Source organism: Petromyzon marinus, chromosome 80 (assembly GCF_048934315.1).
Source record: "Petromyzon marinus isolate PM22_M1 ecotype Great Lakes invasive population chromosome 80, UKy_Petmar_22M1.pri1.0, whole genome shotgun sequence".
In the NCBI taxonomy this organism is placed as follows: Eukaryota; Metazoa; Chordata; class Hyperoartia; order Petromyzontiformes; family Petromyzontidae; genus Petromyzon; species Petromyzon marinus.
The window spans coordinates 10,864,811-10,873,408 of NC_133746.1; the positions used below are offsets into that span (position 1 = coordinate 10,864,811).

Sequence of the window (8,598 nt, forward strand, 5' to 3'; positions counted from 1 at the left end):
GTGTGTGTATCGTGTGTTTGTGTGTATCGTGTGTATCGTGTGTGTGTGTGTATCGTGTGTGTGTATCGTGTGTTTGTGTGTATCGTGTGTGTGTGTGTCATGTGTTTGTGTGTATCGTGTTTGTGTGTATCGTGTGTTTGTGTGTATCGTGTGTTTGTGTGTGTCATGTGTTTGTGTGTATCGTGTGTTTGTGTGTGTCATGTGTTTGTGTGTATCGTGTGTGTGTATCGTGTGTTTGTGTGTATCGTGTGTGTGTATCGTGTGTATCGTGTGTGTGTGTATCGTGTGTTTGTGTGTATCGTGTGTTTTTGTGTATCGTGTGTGTGTATCGTGTGTTTGTGTGTATCGTGTGTATCGTGTGTTTGTGTGTATCGTGTGTGTGTGTGTATCGTGTGTTTGTGTGTATCGTGTGTGTGTATCGTGTGTATCGTGTGTTTGTGTGTATCGTGTGTGTGTGTGTGTGTATCGTGTGTTTGTGTGTATCATGTTTGTGTGTATCGTGTGTGTGTGTGTATCGTGTGTTTGTGTGTATCGTGTGTGTGTGTGTATCGTGTGTATCGTGTGTTTGTGTGTATCGTGTGTTTTTGTGTATCATGTGTGTATCGTGTGTTTGTGTGTATCGTGTGTTTGTGTGTATCGTGTGTTTGTGTGTATCGTGTGTTTGTGTGTATCGTGTGTGTGTGTATCGTGTGTTTGTGTGTATCATGTTTGTGTGTATCGTGTTTGTGTGTATCGTGTGTTTGTGTGTGTATCGTGTGTGTGTGTGTATCGTGTGTTTGTGTGTGTATCGTGTGTGTGTGTGTATCGTGTGTGTATGTATCGTGTGTGTATCGTGTGTATCGTGTGTTTGTGTGTATCGTGTGTTTGTGTGTGTATCGTGTGTGTGTGTGTGTATCGTGTGTTTGTGTGTATCGTGTGTGTGTATCGTGTGTATCGTGTGTTTGTGTGTATCGTGTGTGTGTGTGTGTGTATCGTGTGTTTGTGTGTATCGTGTGTTTGTGTGTATCGTGTGTTTGTGTGTATCGGCAAAACAACCCCCTACCTCCTCGCGGTGCCGGACGGGCAACTCTGTCGTGGACAGCGCTGTGGGGGGAGATCCAATTTTGATTGGCTCCTCCCCTCATGGCATATGTGTCCACCACAGGGGCTAAACGGGGGCTCTGGACGGGTGCGAGGGGCTGGTAACCCCTCCACCTTCAATTAATTACCACGAAACTACGAATTAAACTGAAATATGTAACAACTAAGCTTGTGCCGGAGGCCCCGGGGGGCCAGGCGTCTATGACGTCTCCTGGCCAAACCCCAATTGGCGGAGCCAGGAGATTGAATACCTACCCTCGGGGCTACTCCAGAAACAACGAAAAGCCACTACGGTTGGCCACGTGGAATGTTCGAACGCTCACTGCAGAGGAGAGGCTGCCACTCCTCTGTCGGGAGCTGGACCGGTACCGCCTGGATCTATGCGGCATTCAGGAGGTCCGGTGGACCGGCTCTGGCTCCTGCCACCATGAAGGGTGGACAGTCCTCTACTCGGGGCAGCAGACTGCCAAACAACAGGGTGTGGGTCTTCTTTTGAACAAAAGAATGAAGGGGGCGTGGGAGCGTGGCGGTGAGGTGTGGGAAGCTGTAAGCCCCAGGCTACTTTGGGCTCGCCTTCCCATCAACCGGAGGCGAGGAATGGTGGTCGTGGTTACTTATGCCCCCACCGAAGATGAACATCCGTGGAGGGATGCAGGCAAAGCCGATGAGTCAGATGCCTTCTATGACCTCCTGTCACAGGTGCTGGCTAAAGTGGCCCCTCGGGATAGAGTCATCATGTTGGGTGACTTCAATGCCCGAGTTGGTCATGATACTGGCACCTGGTCTGGAGTGATTGGAGGGCATGGGCCAGATCAGCTCAATAACAACGGTAGGAGGCTGCTAGATTTTTGTGCAGCCCATGGGCTTGTAATTACCAACACGCTGTTCCGGCATCGGCGCATCCACACAACATCATGGATGCATGCCGGGTCCAAGCAAGAACATCTGCTGGACTACATAGTGACGGACCAGCGAATGCGAGCCCATGTCCTTGACACCAGGACCTACCGTGGAGCTGATCTGCCCTCTGACCATCGACTAGTCATCTGTAAGATGCGCCTGCCATTCTTCCACTCCGGTGGTGGGTGTACACCCAGGACCCCATTCCAACCTAAAGTGGCCTGGTCTCAGTTATCTGATGAAAGTTGCAAGCGAGAATTTCATCATCGCTTGCGGCTGGGATTGGTATCGTCCCCGACTCCTCCTGATGTCGAGGGTAAATGGGCGAGGTTTAGGACTGTGACTCATGCAGCTGCAATGGCTGCTTTGGGTACGCGGTCCAGACCTCCCCAGACACCCTGGATGACAGAGGAGTTGTTCACGATGGTTGAGAAAAAGCGACAGGCCCACTGTCATCGGCTACAGAATCCCACGTCAGAGAATGAGGAGGCTTACCGCAGCCTTCGCTCGGAGGTTCGGAGAGCCGTGAGGCGCTGCAAGGATGGGTGGTGGTCGCGGGTTGCTGAGGAGATGGAGTCTGCCTCAGTGGCCCGTGATCACAAATCTCTATTTAACTCCATCAAAAAGTAACCTGCAGCGCCACACCTATTACCATCATTAGGGGAAAAAACGGTGATCCAATTTCCGACCCCCAGGAACAGGTTCGCAGATTTGCTGAGCATTTCTGTGAGGTCCTGGGGGAGGGAAAATCCCTCAGCCAGGAAAACATCGTGGCACAAAGTGAGGATGACCCTGCTGAGGCTGCGGTGCCTCAAATATTGGATGAAGTCACCCCCTGTGAGTGGCTGGCTGAGGTGCCATCTGCTGAGGAAGTATTGAAGGCGATCTGGAGTCTGAGACCAGGAAAGGCAGCGGGCAGAGATGATCTCCCAAGCGAAATGCTGAGGGAGGGTGGCGTTTGTGCACAGACTGCCCTATATGACATCATAACAACAGTCTGGGCCACTGGACGGGTTCCGCAGGATTGGAAGGATGCCCTGGTGGTCCCCCTTTTTAAGAAGGGGGACCGCACAGACTGTAACAACTACAGGGGCATCTCACTCCTCAGTGTGCCGGGAAAGGTCCTGGCAAGGATTATTCAGCATCGCCTTGCCAGGCACGCTGAGGAGAGGCTTGCGGAGCCCCAATGTGGTTTCAGGAAAGGGCGGTCCTGCACAGATGCCATATTTTCTGTCCGTCTGCTACAGCAGAGGTGTAGAGAATTCCAACAAGACCTACATCTCTGCTTTATTGACCTGGTCAAGGCCTATGATACCATCAGTAGGCCTGGGCTCTGGGTCGTTCTTCGTGCTTTTGGAGTACCTGACCCTCTGCTCACGATCATTAAGGACCTTCATGATGGTGAGCGGGCCCGGGTAAAACTACGTGGCCGGGAGTCAGAGCCATTCCCTGTACACCTTGGGGTGCGACAGGGATGTCCTCTGGCTCCCACATTATTTAACATCTATTTTGACCACGTAGTTCGTGAAGCCTTCAATAGCTGTACCGGGGGAATCTCCATATGGTACAGATATAATGGGAGGCTAATCGATGCCCGGGTGCGGTCAAGGGATGGCTCCCTATTGCTCAACCACGTTATGTATGCTGATGACTTGGTAATAGCTGCTCAGTCAGAGGAGGAGTTGGAGACGCTGCTGCTGAGACTGGAGCGTGCCACTAAGAGGTGGGGCCTTACCATCAGCCCCACCAAAACTAAGCACCTGCCTGGGTATTTTGTACCATCGGACACTCCACCCCCACAACTCCCAATCGGTGATGGGGCAGTTGTGGAGAGAGTGGAGAGTTTCCCATACCTGGGCAGTGTGCTTATGACTGGCTCCAGTTTAACAGCAGAGGTCTCACTCCGAATCAGTCGAGCGGCAATATCTTTTCATCGGTTGCGTAACGCTGTGTGGAAGCTACCTGGTCTGTCGCTCCGCACTAAGCTTCAGGTCTTCTCGGCCACGGTCATTCCCTCCCTTCTCTACGCTTGCTAAACGTGGACCCCCCTAATGGAACATCTTCGCCGGTTAGAAACATTTAGGCTGGCCTGCCTACGATCCATCCTGGGTTTAACCAGACTGGATTGTGTGAGGAGCTCACAAATCCTTGAAAGATCTGGGCAGGGTCCCATCGCTGAGCTCCTCCGGCAGGCAAGGCTGCGATGGCTGGGTCATGTAGCCCGCATGCCCAGCCACCGCATGCCGAAACAGCTTTTGTTTGGCCGGATTGAGGGGGCTAAGCGGGCGCGGCACAGGCTAGAGAAGAGATGGAGTGATGTGGTACAGGAGGACGTGGAGCTGAGTGGACTTGCCGATGACTGGTACCAGCGGTGTCAAGATCGGCCTCTGTGGAGGAGGCTCGTGAAGGATGCTACTGGGCAGTTGGAGGCAGTCGCCCTCCAACAACAACGGAGGGCGGAGGAGCGACGCTCACAACAGCGAGCGGAGCGCCGGGTGGCTAAAGCACAGCAGGTTGGCACAGTAGGGGGCACAGGTGGTGCATCAGCCAGTCATCTCAGTCAGTCGACCCGTGGCACCTGGGTCTGCCCCGTGACCTCCTGCCAGTGGGCGTTCGACACTTCACGTGGCCTCAGGGTGCACATAGCCTGGCACAAGCGTCGTGGTGACGTCACCACCACTTAGTGGCGAATGGCGGTTGTTGTTGTTGTTGTGTGTATCGTGTGTTTGTGTGTATCGTGTGTTTGTGTGTATCGTGTGTGTGTGTATCGTGTGTTTGTGTGTATCGTGTGTGTGTGTATATCGTGTGTTTGTGTGTATCATGTGTTTGTGTGTATCGTGTGTTTGTGTGTATCGTGTGTTTGTGTGTATCGTGTGTGTGTATTGTGTCTGTGTGTATATCGTGTGTGTGTGTATCGTGTGTTTGTGTGTATCGTGTGTTTGTGTGTATCGTGTTTGTGTGTATCGTGTGTTTGTGTGTATCGTGTGTTTGTGTGTGTATCGTGTGTTTGTGTGTATCGTGTTTGTGTGTATCGTGTGTTTGTGTGTATCGTGTGTTTGTGTGTGTATCGTGTGTTTGTGTGTATTGTGTGTATCGTGTTTGTGTGTATCGTGTGTTTGTGTGTATCGTGTGTTTGTGTGTATCGTGTGTTTGTGTGTATCGTGTGTTTGCCGTTGTTAATCGCTGACTCCCTACACCCATACTGGACAATTGTGGAAAAGAGCTTTATAGCTCATCGGATTCCTCCTCCTGCAGTCTGAATAAAGATTCTGATTCTGACTGAGATGACTGGCAGATGCACCACCTGTGCCCCCTACTGTGCAAACTTGCTGCGTTTTAGCCACCCGGCGCTCCGCTCATTGTTGTGAGCGTCGCTCCTCCGCCCTCCGTTGTTGTTGGAGGGCGACTGCCTCCAACTGCCCAGTAGCGTCCTTCACGAGCCTCCTCCACAGAGGCCGATCTTGACACCGCTGGTACCAGTCATCGGCAAGTCCACTCAGCTCCACGTCCTCCTGTACCACATCACTCCATCTCTTCTCTAGCCCCGTACCTCCTGTACCACATCACTCCATCTCTTCTCTAGCCCCGTGCCTCCTGTACCACACCACTCCATCTCTTCTCTAGCCCCGTGCCTCCTGTACCACATCACTCCATCTCTTCTCTAGCCCCGTGCCTCCTGTACCACATCACTCCATCTCTTCTCTAGCCACGTGCCTCCTGTACCACATCACTCCATCTCTTCTCTAGCCCCGTGCCTCCTGTACCACATCACTCCATTTCTTCTCTAGCCACGTGCCTCCTGTACCACATCACTCCATCTCTTCTCTAGCCCCGTGCCTCCTGTACCACATCACTCCATCTCTTCTCTAGCCCCGTGCCTCCTGTACCACATCACTCCATCTCTTCTCTAGCCCCGTGCCTCCTGTACCACATCACTCCATCTCTTCTCTAGCCCCGTGCCTCCTGTACCACATCACTCCATCTCTTCTCTAGCCCCGTGCCTCCTGTACCACATCACTCCATCTCTTCTCTAGCCCCGTGCCTCCTGTACCACATCACTCCATCTCTTCTCTAGCCCCGTGCCTCCTGTACCACATCACTCCATCTCTTCTCTAGCCCCGTGCCTCCTGTACCACATCACTCCATCTCTTCTCTAGCCACGTGCCTCCTGTACCACATCACTCCATCTCTTCTCTAGATCCGTGCCTCCTGTACCACATCACTCCATCTCTTCTCTAGCCCCGTGCCTCCTGTACCACATCACTCCATCTCTTCTCTAGCCACGTGCCTCCTGTACCACATCACTCCATCTCTTCTCTAGCCCCGTGCCTCCTGTACCACATCACTCCATTTCTTCTCTAGCCACGTGCCTCCTGTACCACATCACTCCATCTCTTCTCTAGCCCCGTGCCTCCTGTACCACATCACTCCATCTCTTCTCTAGCCCCGTGCCTCCTGTACCACATCACTCCATCTCTTCTCTAGCCCCGTGCCTCCTGTACCACATCACTCCATCTCTTCTCTAGCCCCGTGCCTCCTGTACCACATCACTCCATCTCTTCTCTAGCCCCGTGCCTCCTGTACCACATCACTCCATCTCTTCTCTAGCCCCGTGCCTCCTGTACCACATCACTCCATCTCTTCTCTAGCCCCGTGCCTCCTGTACCACATCACTCCATCTCTTCTCTAGCCCCGTGCCTCCTGTACCACATCACTCCATCTCTTCTCTAGCCACGTGCCTCCTGTACCACATCACTCCATCTCTTCTCTAGATCCGTGCCTCCTGTACCACATCACTCCATCTCTTCTCTAGCCCCGTGCCTCCTGTACCACATCACTCCATCTCTTCTCTAGCCCCGTGCCTCCTGTACCACATCACTCCATCTCTTCTCTAGCCCCGTGCCTCCTGTACCACATCACTCCATCTCTTCTCTAGCCACGTGCCTCCTGTACCGCATCACTCCATCTCATCTCCAGCCCCGTGCCGTGCCCGTCTAGCCCCCCTCTATCCATGCGGTGGCTGGGCATGCGGGCTACATGACCCAGCCAACGCAGCCTTGGAGGAGCTCGCCGATGATAGGGGACCCTGTCCAGATCCTTCAAGGATTTGTGAGCTCCTCACACTGCGATTCAGCCTGCAGGTTAACACCCACGATTGATCGTGGGCAGGACCGGCCTGCAAGTTGAAACCGGCGCAGACACAACAACAACAACAGCCGCCATTCGCCACAAAGTGTCGGTGACGTCACCACGGCGCCTGTGCCAGGCTAGGTGCACTTTGAGGCCCGCACGTGAAGTGTCGAAAATTAAAAAGATCCGCCGTGTAGCCTCACCAGACTGTTGGGGCAAGCGCTGTTAGCGAGCACCTACGAAGGCCGGCACGGCACACGGGGGGGTGGGTGGCCAGCACCACGCCCGGCCGCCTTTGTCTCTCCCTCAGTGGCGATGCTTACCACACACACACACAGCACCAGGTACACATTTGAGGCTGAGCCGACCTAGGGGAGGCCCAGGAACCGGTTCAGGTAATCGTCACCGGCGGTGTTGGCCGTGAGCAGGGTCGCCGGGTTCGTAGCGCTAACCGCTGCACCACCGCTCCCCACAGGGGCAGGCACACGCACACACAAAGATAAAGATCCCCCAGGTAGCCTCACAGAGGCTCTGCAGTCGCAAGTGCTGCTGTTAGTGGCGAGTAGCAGTACCTATGGAGGCCGGCACGGCACGCGAGGGGGTCGGTATCCAGCACCACGCCCGGCCGCCTTTGTCTCTCCCGCAGTGGCGATGTTGAACTTCACAACCACGCAAAGACACGGAGATCTCGACTCTCTGTCTCCGTGCGTGACGGCACCCAAACCCGTACGTGACGTCACTCAAGTCGTCCACGCCCCAACCCGGGTAGTGGTAACATGACGGTCACGCACACACGCGCGAGGGACTGACGTCAACCCCGTGTTAACCACACCCCCTACCCGCAGGATCGAAGACGTCATGTGCCGAGAGGGGTGGGGGGGCGTCACTAGCGCCTCCCAGCGACCCGCCACTGCTGGTGACGTCACGTCACGCTCGAGACGCGATTGATGACACGACGTCAGACTGGCGCGCGCCTGCAAGGGGAGGTGTGTGATGTTGAAGGGTGACGTCACGAAGGGGGCTGGATGCGAGTGACGTCAGCGCTACAAAGACAAAGATCCCCACCCCCACCCGTGTAGCCTGTGACAGACTGTAGGGGCAAGTGCTGTTAGCGAGTCGCAGCCACCGATGAAGGCCGCCACGAGGGGGGGTGGGTGGCCAGCAACCACGCACGGCCGCCTTTGTCTCCCCCCGCAGTGGGCAAACATTTGAGGCTGAGTCGACCTAGGGGAGAGGCCCGGGACCGGTTCAAATTAATCGCCGTGACCCGCGAGCGAGATTCGAACCCCGAGCGACGGTGACGTCACCGCGGCAGCTGTGCCAGGCCAGGTGCGCTTCGAGCCGATACCCGACGTCATACCACCGTCCCCAGCTGAAACCTCCCCCCGCCACGCACGCCTCCATCCCGCGCGCGACGTCACCCAACCATCGTCGGGCGCGATGACGTCACGCACGCGGCGGGGCTGCGAGTGATTGACGTCGTCCAGT

The 8,598-nt window shown here is 54.8% G+C and overlaps 1 protein-coding gene across 1 annotated transcript in view; it reads right to left on the reverse strand.

Annotated features, from left to right (window-relative positions):
- LOC116958658 (uncharacterized) overlaps positions 1 to 7,868 on the reverse strand; it is a 40,791-nt gene extending 32,923 nt beyond the window's left edge. Inside the window, exon 1 of the mRNA XM_076057295.1 lies at positions 7,683 to 7,868. The gene's annotated coding sequence lies outside the window, so the exon portion shown is untranslated. The remainder of the gene's footprint in view (positions 1 to 7,682) is intronic.
- Positions 7,869 to 8,598: the final 730 nt, after the last annotated feature.